Source organism: Emydura macquarii, unplaced genomic scaffold, assembly GCF_026122565.2.
Source record: "Emydura macquarii macquarii isolate MOO-44397 ecotype Brisbane River unplaced genomic scaffold, CSIRO-AGI_Emac_v2 contig_1876, whole genome shotgun sequence".
Classification (NCBI taxonomy): domain Eukaryota; kingdom Metazoa; phylum Chordata; order Testudines; family Chelidae; genus Emydura; species Emydura macquarii.
The window spans coordinates 20,324,114-20,337,780 of record NW_027132013.1 but is presented as its reverse complement, the minus strand read 5'-3'; the positions used below and the strand labels follow the sequence as shown (position 1 = coordinate 20,337,780).

The 13,667-nt window shown below is 42.2% G+C and overlaps 1 long non-coding RNA gene across 3 annotated transcripts; it reads left to right on the top strand.

Annotated features, from left to right (window-relative positions):
- The first annotated feature begins 17 nt into the window (after positions 1-17).
- Positions 18-13,005, top strand: LOC137159486 (uncharacterized). Of its 3 annotated transcripts, none has more exons than XR_010921639.1 (4): positions 18-126; positions 3,235-3,446; positions 6,711-6,846; positions 12,442-13,005. It is a non-coding gene; the product is annotated as an uncharacterized lncRNA (long non-coding RNA). The 3 variants fall into 3 exon arrangements; XR_010921640.1 differs by lacking the exon at positions 18-126 and adding an exon at positions 147-281; XR_010921641.1 differs by lacking the exon at positions 18-126 and adding an exon at positions 345-377.
- Positions 13,006-13,667: the final 662 nt, after the last annotated feature.

Below are 13,667 nucleotides of genomic sequence, written 5' to 3'. Positions count from 1 at the left end.
CTGGTCAGGAGAGCAGGGTCAGACCTCAGATGACCAGTCGCTGAGTCGGGGACGTATCACGTGACGGTTGACGCTTAGAAGAACGGCGGGGACGCCGTTAGACGGGTTTCAGGGCGGGTTGCCAAGGTGTTGCGCGCTGCTGTTCTGGCGGGGTGGGTGGGGGCTCACTGCCGGGGGGCGTCGCCTATGGCTGCGAGCCCCGCCGCCGTGCTGGCTCGCCGGGTCCCCCTGCTGTAGCCGGGGGCTCCGTGGCGCGCTCAGTTCATTGGCCCGGCGATGAGGTTAGGGCCGGTTTTCGTGGCACCTGCCCCTTGGTAACAGGCGCCCCCGCCCCCCCCCCCCCCCCCCCCATAGATACTGTGACTGCTGAGGTGCAGGTGGGCAGTTACAGCAGGTCCTCGCGCTCTGAACGGATCTTCGCGCCTCTGACTTCGCTTGTGCTACTGGTCGCACAATAACTTTCCGAGGCTTCAGAGCAAGGCTTTGGATTGGATTTGGGCTGGATGGCGAGTGCTACTGACCGCCTTGTAGGCGCGCCAGTGGGTCTGGTCTGTAGGTTAGCTAGAGTGTTGTGAATGTAGAGGGAGAAACTCCATGAGTAGAACAGCTTCACTTCTAAAATGTAACTTGTTTACACTGCATGGTTCTGCTTCTGGGGCTGGGAGTAAACGTTTATGATGTGTCTCAATATTTTAACATTCACGTAGTGTTTTTAATAAGTACGGTGTTATACAAGAAACAACGATATGAGAGGCGGTGGTGTGGTTTGCCTATTTTATAAGGAAAGAGGGCAACTCAAACTATATCCACAAAGACCTAGCCACTGTGTCATGTACGTGACTGTTCGGTTATCTTGTTTGCCAGCAGTTAATCTTGCTGTGACAGACCATCAGTGAGTCTGTTTATGTACTATGTTACATGCAAGTCCCTGCTTTTAGGCCCAGAGACCTCAGTAGCTCCTACATCCAATGGCTATAGTTTGTTCCAAAGGGCTCATTCAAAACCTGTACATGGGATATAGTTTATTAATGTTAAAGGTTAGGTTAGTCTCTCATTGTAAGTGAGATATGTGCCTCTAATTCTTTTTCACTTGGGAGTTTATTCAACTGCATGAGAAATTTAAAGTGGGGCTTTAGGGGAACCTATTTTCTGCTCATCTAAGGATTTGCTATATTATCTTCCGCTAGTCACTTACACTCAATGTCTCAGTCCCCACCTCTGTGAAATGGGGATAATACCCACTTCACAGGGGTGTTGTGGGATTAAATTCATTTATGTCTGAAAAGCACCTAGAGATCCTTGGATACAAATACAGAATATTGTTCACTGAAGCACTCTAGTTGATTCCAGTAACATTTTAGTGTAAATACACCTAAAATGAGACTAGTGTTCTCTGGAATTGGGGAAAGTTTTGGGAAAGAAACAAACAAGTAAGTAGAGGGAAGGAAATGTATTTTTGCACTGAAGTCCAGCTTCTACTGAGAGATCTGGGTGTGAAGTCATTAGCTTTGATTTGTGACATCCCTGTGTTTCTGTGGAGCCATAAAAGTTCACATATACCCCTCTAGCAGGAATGAAGCAAACTACTAATGTTATGTAAAAAAATGAGCAACCCTCCTCTACAAAGAAATTGAGGACCCTGGGCAAAAAGCAGAGGTCGGGATGCTATGCAGGTTTACAAGGCTTCTGTGCCCTCTGAAATTCCTTGTCTAAAATTTGGAAGAGAGCAATAGATAAGTAAATAGATTAAAGGAAAACTCACTTTGAAATGTAAATGTAATTAAATGTCACACTCTCTCTCCTTTCATAAGTCTGCCCCAAAATTAATCAAAAGCTTAGAACCTCATTTTCTTTAACAGCTTAACATGGATAGAAAGGAAACCCCACATTTCAGTGTGATCAGTGCAAAGTAATGCACACTGGAAAACATAATCCCAACTCATATATATAATGATGGGGTCTAAATTAGCTGTTACCACTCAAAAAAAGATCTTGCAGTCATTGTGGATCGCTCTCTGAAAACATCCACTCAATGTGCAGGCACATCAAAAAAGCTAGCAGAATGTTGGGAATAATTAGGAAAGGGATAGATAAGACAGAAAATATCATATTGCCTCTATAAATCCATGATATGCCGACATCTTGAATACTGCTTGCAGATCTGGTTGCATCTTTTCTAAAAAAAAGATATACTGGAATTGGAAAAGGTATAGAAAAGGGCAAAAAAACTGATTGGGGTATGGAACAGCTTCCATATGAGGAGAGATTAATAAGACTGAGACTTTTCAGCTTGGTAAAGAGATGACTAAGGGGAGTATGATAGAGAGCTATAAAATCATGAGTGGTGGGGAGAAAGTAAATAAGGAAGTGTTATTTACTCATAACACAAGAACTAGGGGTCATCAAATGAAATTTAAATGAACAAAAGGAAGTATTTTTTCACAGAACACAGTCAAACTGTGAAACTTCTTGCCAGAGGATGTTGTGAAGGCCAAGACTATAACAGGGTTTAAAAAAAAATCTAGATAAGTTCATGGAGGATGTGTCCATCAATGACTATTACCCAGGATGGGTAGGGATGCAAACTGTGCTCTGAAGGGTCCCTAGCCTTTGTTTGCCAGAAGTGGGGAATGGATGACGGGATAGATCACTTGATGATTACCTGTTCTGTTCAATCTTCCTGAAGCATCTGGCACTGGTCACTGGCGGAAGAGAGGATACTGGGCAAGATGGACCATTGGTCTGACCCAGTATGGCCAGTCTTAAGTTCTGTCAAGCCAAATTGTTCCAGGAGAGACATTTTCTAGCCCTTTCTTGCTTTCCTGAATTAAGTGCTTTTTAAAGACCTATTGGAGAGGTCGACCACAGGAATAAAATAGAAGAATTGTAAAGAAAAGTCTAAACAGGAGTGCAGGACAGCTGCAGGACCAAGGCAGCAAGGGTACAGGGCAGTCCTAGGTGCACATTAAAAGGCAGAAGGGGGACAGGACAGGAGGGAAGAAGAGAGGGGATCAAGAGGCAGCCATAAGCAGCAGGAGGTTAGGACAGTGGTGGGCAGGGAACAGGGGAAGGTTGTAGAGGCAGGTGGCAGAGATAAATGGCCTGCAGATGGCAGGAAGCAAAGGGAGTAGGTAACCTCAGGCCCTTAAGACTCTTAAGAATTGACCTTTAGAATTAGTGTGTTATGAAGAAAAAATATATTTGATAACAAACTGAAAATGTGTTCCCTGCAAGCTATTTTTCAGGAGGAGAGGAGAGAAGAGCCAAAGCAGCCTCTGAGCTCCCATTCTTTTAAGAAGAGGGAGAGTGGAGGGTTGGAGCCATGTAATCTTCACAAAATGGGCAGAGGACTGGGGGCCAACGAACAACCATTCAACAGCTGGTGCAGGAGGAGCTGGGGAATCCAGAAGAGAGAATGAGTGGTGGCAAGAGCCCTATACAAAGAGGTACTGTGAAAAAAGAGGCTACTGTAATTGATTTTAGAAGGGTTGTGGGGCCTTAGTCATTGACTTTAATTGATTTGGGGAGATTTTAGGGGAAGGTGGATTTCCCGAGGAGCATGAGGGTTGGAGAGAGGGAAGAAGGGAGAGATTAGGGTGCTAGCTTTTGTTCTTGAGATTGCTGGGGTCATGCTAAAGGAGGAAGGCTGAGTTCCTTGGAGCTGATTAGAGGGAGGCACGGGTGGGTGTTCCTGGGGAAAGATATTGTTTCCTTCAAGCATGGGGAGTGAAGATTATGGTTTCACAGGGGATCAGTGGGGAAAGAAGGCGGAGCTGGGTATGTTTCTGTGGAAGGGTGTGAAGGGATGTATATTCAACACAGGCCCTGAAGGGATTAATGTGGGCCTGAGAGGTCAATTAACATACCTGTGAAAGAGAGAGAAAGGCAGGCTTAATTGATAAGCCCTGCTGGGGAGCTGGGTGGTGATTATAGAGCTTGGAAGTTTGTTGTGGAAAGAGGCTGCAGTATAGGATAGAAGAGGTAGGAAATGGACTAGGGAGTCAGCAAGGAGTCTGAAGAAGTAGACCTTAGCTGCTAGCAATGAGGTCTTTGGGCTGGAACCCAGAGTAGAAGGAGGGCCTGGGTTCTCCTACCAGCTACTGAGGAAGATGAGGAGAAGCCTCCTGGCTAAGGGATGTAAGGACCACAGATCCCAGAGACCAAGGTCATTGGACTGCAGCTGGGTTGAGCTCTCTTATCCTGGAAGGGATGGACTAAGTCTGACTTGGCTGGAAGGCCAAGTTGCAGGAAGAGAGACCACAGCAGAAATGGAGTGACTGTTGGCAGGGGAGACAGCTGCTATGCCACGTCTGGCCATGTAGAGGTACTCCTGCAGTGAGTGAGCTCTTTTACAGATGGGGTTATTAAAAGCAGGACTCCTTTAAAAAAAAGGGTGTGTGTTAGCCACTGCTTCACTCTCCAGGCCCAGCTACAACTACTCAGCTGGTTAAAATCCAGTTTGGCATTGGGAATGAGAGTGGGGAGTTGCCTTTACAGATTCTTAAGAATTTAAGACAGAGTGAGAAGGGGGCAGGGAAAGGCAACTTTAAATTGCCCTTCTCCTCCTGGCTCTGGCTCTTTTGAAAGTTTAAAATAACAGTTTTTGATACTTGGCTTGAGGTGGTAGGACAACACAGGGTTATAGGAAGGTGAGCAATAGAGGGACAGGTCAGTGAGAGGCAACTGGTAGGAAACAACAGCTGAGAGCTCAGGCACTGGCAGGCAGGCAACAAGAGGCATTCCTGAGGTAAGATGTCAGGAAGAGCCCAGGACAGCAGTCAGTCAGATGAATGCTAAGGCAGCAGTGGAAGAGCAACAGGAGGAAGTAAATGTAGTGGGCTTCTCACTGTAGTCTCTTGCTTAAACAAAAACACCTTTCTTAACCTGCAATTAAGCTTGTTTCTGCACAACTTGCTTTTTGGCTTCCCATCTTCATCCAGGATGCGAAGGTTACACCCTTCTCCCTCCCAAATTGAGTGTTAGAAACCAGAAAATGCTCAGTTATGGTCTCCACATGGGCCTCTATGAAAAATTGTCAGGGTTACAATAAAACACAAATACCACACCTAAGAAAACTGGGAAATGCAGTTTTAGGATCCTCCTTGCAAAATGCTAAAACTAGATTTTTGCCATTTCTAAAAGTTTAATTCGGAAAAGTTAAATGTTGTGGAAACCAGGACATTACTTGTTCTGTTGAATGTTTTGACCCTGTTTTTTTGTTTGTTTAGCCTGCACAGGCTTGTTAAACAAAGGAAAATGTGCTGCTTGGGAGGTGGGCATGGCATGACGACAGTTATAAGGGGCTATTCTTCCAGGATTCAATTGTTGGTTAGCTAACCTGTGCTTAAATTTTAAGTACCTAGCACTAAAAGTGACTGAGAGCGAGGCCCATGGGGATGCAGCTGGCTGGAGAATTCCCAAGTGGCTGAGATAGGCTACCAGTTTTTTTTAAAGTAGGACCAACATTGCCTGATTGTAAGTCATTTTTGATTCTGTGGGCCTGATTCTCCTGTTGGATTAGTTTTATACCAGAGAGCTCCATAAACTTGAACAAGTTAATCCTGACTTTCTATTAGTGTGAAGAGAGATGACAGAGGCAGACTCCGGTTTAAAAGCCCCACCAGTGCAAAACCACCTGAAGTGGTGGTGATTCAGTAGTGTCACTGTTTTAGGTTGGCTCCTGTGTGATATTGTTTGTATGGCACTAGAGCCTGCTGGGGTAAGTCTGTCTGATTTCTGAGGATCCTAGTGAAAATGAGCTGTGTATGTCCCTGTGAACAACATCTAAATAAAGTAACTATCCAAAGGAGAGGTGCATTGGCTGAAATCTGCTTAAGTCTAATGGGCTATATATCATTCATTTTATTGTTGGTTTTTTTTCATTTATGACTCAGTGAACCAGATTTATCTCTTGTGTAACCAATGGAGTGAGGCAAATCCATCCTGAATTTGTCTCTCTGTGTCTTAGTTTGTATTTGAACAGAGCGTGGTCCATATCTTGGGCATCAGTTGCACCCATAACTTAAAAAGGGTTGCATGGGTATAAATAAGGGCAAGATTTGATCCAGTGGGCCAAATTCATCCTTGATCTAACTCCACTGAAGTCAATGCAGTTACATCAGGGATGAATTTGGACCCATGTGTTTAAATTACTTGTGCTCTGGCCTAGTGTGGGCTGCAGTTTTGTGTGGTAATAGTGATATTGGCCTTTTAATTTTTTTTAAATATTAAAGTTGCTAGTAAGATTTTTGTTTCAGTTCCTTTGGGAACGTGCTGATCAATTTATTTGCAGTCACATAAGGCAGCATTATGTTATGGCATTCCTGTTTATATCCTCCTGCATTAGTTTGTGAAGGTAGAAATTGCCACAAAACGTCAAGTGCTGGATTACGACAGCATACGCTAACAATCATGATCATCAGCTTGTTGCATTTGAGTGGCATCTTAATAAGAACTTGTACTCCCAGTACATAGGCTTCTGCCTATCAAGCTAGAGGTGCAGCTTCCCTAGATCTGCCAAGGAATCAGTGTATCAATACTGGAGCAGATCTGATTCCATCCAATGGAGGGCAGCATTGCACTTACATAAACACGCTGCAAGATCTGCGGCGTATTCTTTTTTGGAGTGTTCTTGTCACCTTTTTTGTGCTCATATTGCAATTCTATAATAATTTAATATTATTTAAATGTGTATTTATTTGTATTTATAGATCTAAGTCCCAGAGGATGCTTGTGTTGCTCAGAGATGGTTCTACTGAAGATGTTAAAAGAAACCTGCTCTGTATCCTGTGATATCAACTTCAGGTCCACTGAAGGAAGAAGATCACCAAATACACCAAAAAGATGGCAAGTAAAATGAACTTTCACAGTAAAGACTTTTACATTATATAACAGTTCGTAAAATAAGATCTGGTATATGCAATTTGTGTTGCATTGTGTTAATGCAACATTACAGTGCTGCTTCCGTCTGAGAAGTGACCCTCTGAGAATTGCATTGTGGGTTCTATACTTATTGGCTCTCAATATTTTCCATATAAAATGTGTTCAATAATGTGTGTATGTGTGTGTATATTTTTTTAAAATTTACTAACTTTATACATTCAGAATTCATATTGGACTCAGTCAAGCTGGGTTCTTTCCTTGTAATTCACTGTTAGAGAAGTTGTGTAAGTAAAACTTTGCTCTCTGCTGCCCTTTTGCAGTCGTATTGTCTTCAGTGAGATTGGTCAGATGTAACTGACTGGGACTTACTACACAATTTTGTTGAGGATTCATAAGAGAAATGGATAAAAAGAGAGAGGGTAAAACTTCCAAAAACACTAAATCCCATTTTCAAAAGTAATGTAGGCATTTAGAAGCCCATTGAAAGACAATGGGACTGAACTAAGTGCCTTAGTCACATCTGAAAATGGGACTTAGTCTCCAAAGAGACTTAGATGCTTTGAAAATGGCTTCCATTTAGTTCCATTTAATGAAGTCAATGGTCATTCTTATATCTTGTTCCATAGTCTCAGTCCAATTCCAATGAAAATTCTGTCTTAAATCTACCCTGTTGGTTGATAGTGTCGTTGCTCTGGTGGAAGGTAGCTATTGTGGAAAATCATGGAGGCAGAGGTGATCTCTTAGGTAGCTAAAGCCAATCCCATGGAGAGCTCAGAATGTCAGGACAGAGAACTTGAGTTGGACTCTGTATTCAGTGGGGAGCCAATGCAGAGTGAAACACTGGGATGATGTGCTCATAGAGAAGCTGTGGGAAACACCCTGCCTCACTACAAAAAAGTGTGCCAGGATCTGCAGATGGTTTCTTGGTATTTTGTTATAAATAATATCCCTTGTGATCAAGACTTTGCTGGCTGCCACTATTCCCCCTCTGCCCCCTTCTGCTGAGTCATTTAATCAGTTTACAGATTCCTAACAGGATGGTTGCAATTCAGGATCAATTTCCAGCAACATGAAAGGCCTAGTGAAAAGAACTGGATGGTGTTCCAGAGGAAACATTTTTGCCCTGTATATAAAACTACTTAAGTCTACTTCAGCTCTTTACTAGTCTCCATCAGTTGGGAGGTTGGACCTTCATGAAGCTGGAAAATATTTCCCCTCTACTGAGCAGTAGCAGATGGCAGGGCCTTGGAGATTGGTTTCCTCTTGAGTAAAAATCAGTGATACAGTTATCTTCTTAGGCAACTTGATTATTTCCATTATATACACCAGTCTTTGAACAGAGGGGGTCGCAAATGGTATGTAGGCAAAATCCTCTTTCTGGACTTGCAGCCCCAAACCAGTGCTTGGTTCCCAGGAAACAACTTTGTATCAAGAATTAACTCTAGTTAGATAGATAAACACAGAGTATGAACTCTGTTGCTATTTGCAACAGCTCCTCCCCAAAGAAACTGTGTGACAAAACTAACAATAATATAGTGTTTCAAACCCTGTACCCTGCTTGCGTGTGAAGAAAACAAATTTGTAAGATTGTGTGGAAGAGTGATATCTAGTAACTCCTTCCATAACAATATTTAATGTTGGACACAGAACAGCCCTCTTCCCCCCCATTTTCCGTTTGCTGGAGATTTATGTTGTTTGTTCTCCTATATCTGAGTCTTCTGTATCTGAAGAAAAAGAGAAGTGCGTGGTTTTTATGAAGTATGTAGGCCACTGTTGTGACAACTAGACTACAAATGTACCCAAATTGTGATCTCAGCTGTAAAAACTATTTAAAAGTTCATAAGATCTTACAATAACTTATAATAACAAATGTTGCTGGGAAAAAGTGTGACGGAGACAGAATAACTGGATTAGTCTAAACAAAAAGAACAAGATAATATAATTTTAACACAGTCCTTGAATCATACTTGTTAAAAGCAAAAAATGTGGAGCCACAAGTAAATGAGCCAAAATAGGTATATCAGATATTGGGTCTAATTGTTGAACAAAATAATGAGGGGATGAGCTATTCCATCTATCACTCCCTTTTTAGGTCCTTAAAATAAATATTTTTGTGGAAAAAATAAAAAAGAACGAAAAGAAGAACAGAGGGAAAAAACAGACAGAAAATACTGTAGTGAGTTTCACCATCATGGCTACTGTCTCCTGGGACCCTGGACCTTCTTTGTCTTAGTACTGAGGGATGTCTTACCAGACGGGGCCAGAGAGAGGGACCCAGATGTCATTGCCACCATGCTGGATCCAGCTAAACTCCAAACATCACCTGGGATGACAGTTATTACCATCTTTGATACTGTCAAATAAGGGAGCTTTTCCTTCAAGATTGGACTTTAACAGCAGCAGCAATGACATCTCCAGCCCATTTCAACTAACCTCTTTTCCTCAAAAGGACACTTATTAACATCTTTATTGCAATCTAAGGCCTTGTCTATGCTACAAAGATAAGTTGACCTAGGTGAGGTCAACTTACAGCCACCGCATTAATTACTGCGATTGCTGATGGCCATACTACCCTCCTTTTGGGTTGGTGGTACGCGTCCTCACCAGGAGTGCTTCCACCAACTTAAGAGGGGCAGTGTGGGGAACTGAAAGCCTGTTCTCTTAGCTGACAGCTCCCTGCTGAGAGTCCGGGTTCCTGGCAGGTGCCCCCTTTTCCCTCCAACTTCGTATTCAGCACCAGGAGCTGGGGGAAGCCGCCCAGGGCTTCTCGCCTCCAGGGAGCAGGGTTCAGCTGCCTCAGCTTTCTTATCAATTTCTGGAGCCGTGAAATTGGCAAGAATGCCAGCCAACACCCAATGTAAGGAATGCAATGTCTACACTGACGTTGCCCTAACTACACTGACATAATCCCTACACCTCTCGTTGAGGTGGTTTTATTATGTTGGCATTTCAGTGTGTGCACCTCCACTGTTTTGTCTACAAAAGCTGACTTTTGTCGACAAAACTAGTGCAGACCAGCCCTAAGAGACTGTCAAATGGGGGTTTTTCCTTCTAAAAGCTGCCTACAGCTAAAGAAAAAGGGAACAAAGGATGCTGTTTAAAATGAAAATATTTAACAGTTTACATTTCAAATGCTTTAGCTGTTTTTCATTCTTCCCTGTATCTTTCATAAAAGTTTAACATTATTTTTTAATGGTGTATTTGCCATGATGCTCAGCAGGCTGAGATCTCCGTATACCAATCTTCAAACCTTGTTTAACACTGTTTGATGTTGGACAGTGACTGGGTTATGTTAACACCTTTTAGCCTATTTATTCCATCTCAATACAGCACAACTCTCAAGTTTTCTTCTGCTAGGACAGGAAAGATTGGCTGTGGGAGCTTTCCTGTCTCTTAAAATATCCAGAATATTTTTTGTTTGAGGCCTTTCAGGAGTGAGTACATGGTGAAGGTCCACCTCAGTGAGAGGTAGTAGCTATGCTGGCAGGAAAAGTTCTCCCACCAACATAGCGCTCTCTGCATGGGGTTGGGGGAGGGTTAAGGTTGGTTTAACGATGTCACTAGGGTGTGGATTTTTCACACCCCTAAGTGACATAGTTATACTGAAGCAAGTATGCAGTGTAGACCCAGCCTCAGAATTATTTGAAAGCAGTAAACTGGTTTGGAAGGAAATAGGAGATGAATGAAACTTCTAAACTAACAAACATTTACAAAGAATGTATATGCTAACATGTTCTTAGTAAAGTCTAGTGAGAAGCTCTTTAGGAGTAGAAAAGAAACTCAGGACAGGTCTACACTACCACTTAAGTCAATCTAATTTATGTCGCTGAGGAGTGTGACACTCCCTGAACGACACCAGTTACAACGACCTAAGTGCTGTCCACACCAGCACTATGTTGATGGGAGACGGAGGTGGAGTAATTATACCGACGGGTGAGCACTCTCCTGTCAGCATGCAGTGCCTTCACCAGAGGAGTTACAGCAGTGCAACTACATCAGGTGCAGCTGCACTGATGTAGCGCTTCTAGTGTAGACCTGCCCCGTAACTGGATGCCTATATTATGGAACTGAGAGACCATTCCTGTTTTGCATAACTTATTGGTATCTAGGTTCCAAAAATCTTTGGCTTTGGGCTTGATCACATGGAAATCAAAAGAGTAGGTAAGAGCTATTAAAAATGACTTATAGAGTTAGTTATCACTTCCCACAAGAAAGTACTTTCTAATTAGGAACTGGAAATCTACCCAAGTCCCCAGGAAAGAATTGCTAAGATAACTGGCCGTAGGATCTAATTTGCATACTCTGCGCTATGACCTTGTGGGGGATCAGGAAAGATGACAGATGGAGTATGCTGTATGAAATGGCTAAGAGCTTCCAGAGGCAACCAGACCATGGGGTATAAGCTGTATTAATTACCTGACAAGATATAATTGATTTTTCTTCCTAGGTAACAACTGAGTATAAATTGACTAATAGCTATGCACTCACTTTTTCTATAAAATAAACCTGATTTTATAAAGGACACAGAACAAGATAAGGGGAAGGGGAACATATAATGCAATTATGTCAACTGGTGGAGAATCCTCATCTTGAATACTGAGTTAAGGTTTTGTTGCCTTTGGTCAAAATGACTCATGAGAAAAAGAAAATAAGTGATTCAGTGCAATATACATGTGTGTGGTTGGGGACAAGAAGAGCTTTCAGATGAGGAGAAATTGAGAGAATAATATTTTATTTGTAGATAAAAGATCATATTAGAATATGACAGAAGTGTATAAAATAGTTCTCGTAATGCAAGAGCAAGGAGGTTCAGCAAAACTGAGATGACAAATGGGTGTTATTGTTTATGTACTGCAGCACTCTATATGCTCTGTGTCAAACAAATAACTGTTCTGTTCCTGACTGGAAGAGCTGACCATTTAAGACCCTAATTATGCAACTGGATCCATGTGAGCAAACCTTTCTGCCGGGTGGAGTCTCATTGTTTACATTGGCACTTGGCATGGATATAAGGATCTGTCCATGAAGGTCTGAGTGCAAGATCAGGTCCAATCCTATAAAGTGCTGTGTAGAGCTGGCTTAAAAATGTTTGTTTAAACTTTTTTTTTTTCTTTTGGTGGAAATCTGAAAACCAAAAAACTTCAACTAAAATGTGAAATATTTTGATTTGGAAATGCTGTTATGGTGCTTCATGGTAATTGCAGTCTGGATAGTTCATGCTCCCAATTCCCTCTATAGTCTGCACATCATGAGAAACAGTCAGTCTGGGAGCACGGCCCATAGAGGAGAATGGGGACACCAGGCAACTGAACTCCCAGGAGGCATAGCATCAGCATTTCTAGAAGTGTGTACACATGATGAAGTGACTTAGTGTGACATTTTTTCATAATTCCCTTTGGGCTGTTTTGCAACCTATGTGTGGTTCTCTTTCCCCCTTCCCGCCAAAACTGATAACTTTTGAACATTCAAAATGAAATAAGAAAAATAAACTTTTGAGCTCTTTTGCATTTTGTTGTTTTGTTTTTGCATTGTTTTTTTTTGTTTTCTCACCCTGAATAGAATTCAGAACTCACATGGAACCGGTTTCTGAAGATGGAGAGTGCGCACTTGAATCTTCATTGGGAAGCTGTCCCATGCATGAGGGTACCATGAAAGGGGACATGAAGTCAGGAGCAGATAGAAACTGAAGTGTGTGTAGCTTCTTAATTGTTATAGACTTTCTGTATTTTCTATGTCCTGCTCCTTTTAAATATCTAGTTATCTGCCTGGGCAATTGCCATTTTGTGATGTAGAATTGATGCAGCATGGAACAGCAGAGATGGACATTGGTTTCTTTTATGGAGACTTTACTTTTGTTCTTTCTTGGTTTTTCTTTCAATATGAAAGATTCATTCACTTTCAGTTTATGATCTGAAAAACACAACAGACAAAAAGGAGGGAGGGAAGTCTGGAAAATGGGGAGCAGAAGCATGTATGGGAGCCAGTGCGGTCAGAGGCATGCTGAAGGCAGGGCAGAGTTAGGAAGAACTTTTAAAGTCTGAAAAGCGTGTACTCTGAGTAGAATGCTAAGGGAAGCCGAGGAGAAAATAAAAAAGATGTGGAGCTGTGGTCTGAGGAAGCTTATTTCGATTTTGTAATAATTATTAAAAAGAGTGCCTAACACCTTCCTTAATTATATAATATAATGAAAACCTAGCAACACTGAAATCCTTCAGACAGGAACTCAGCCAGCCAGCTTCCTGTAGAAACTCCTTTTACTTGCTTCCCATGATGGTAAATAGGTGGAAAGGAAACTTTTCTTTTTTTTTTTTAAATTCAACAGGTCTTTTGGAGCTCTGTTGTCACAGGGCACTATTGATGCAAATAATTTAGACCTCAGTCCACCAGATCACCTATGCGTATGTGTAACTTTAATGAAGTGAGTAATTCCACTTATTTCAATGCAGCTACTTTGGTCTCTTAATGTTACTCTCATGCTTAAATGCTTTGATGGACCAGGACCTTAGCCATACATGTTTCATTTCAGCTAGCATAGCAGTAGTTGCAATGGCTATCCAGATACGAGTGGCTAGTCTTGGGGGCGATCACGTTGGTGTGGAGAAGAATCTGCCTTGTTTGCTAGTAGGTTTTATAGTCCTATCTGAGGCTTGTAAGCAACAGCCAAGGGTACAAAATACACTCTTTTCACAAGATCATTTTCCTCTCTGCAGTCTTTCTCTTACCTTCAGGCAAGTGTTGCCCAGAGGGTGGGGCAAAAGGAGCAAACCCATGGAACAATATGATTA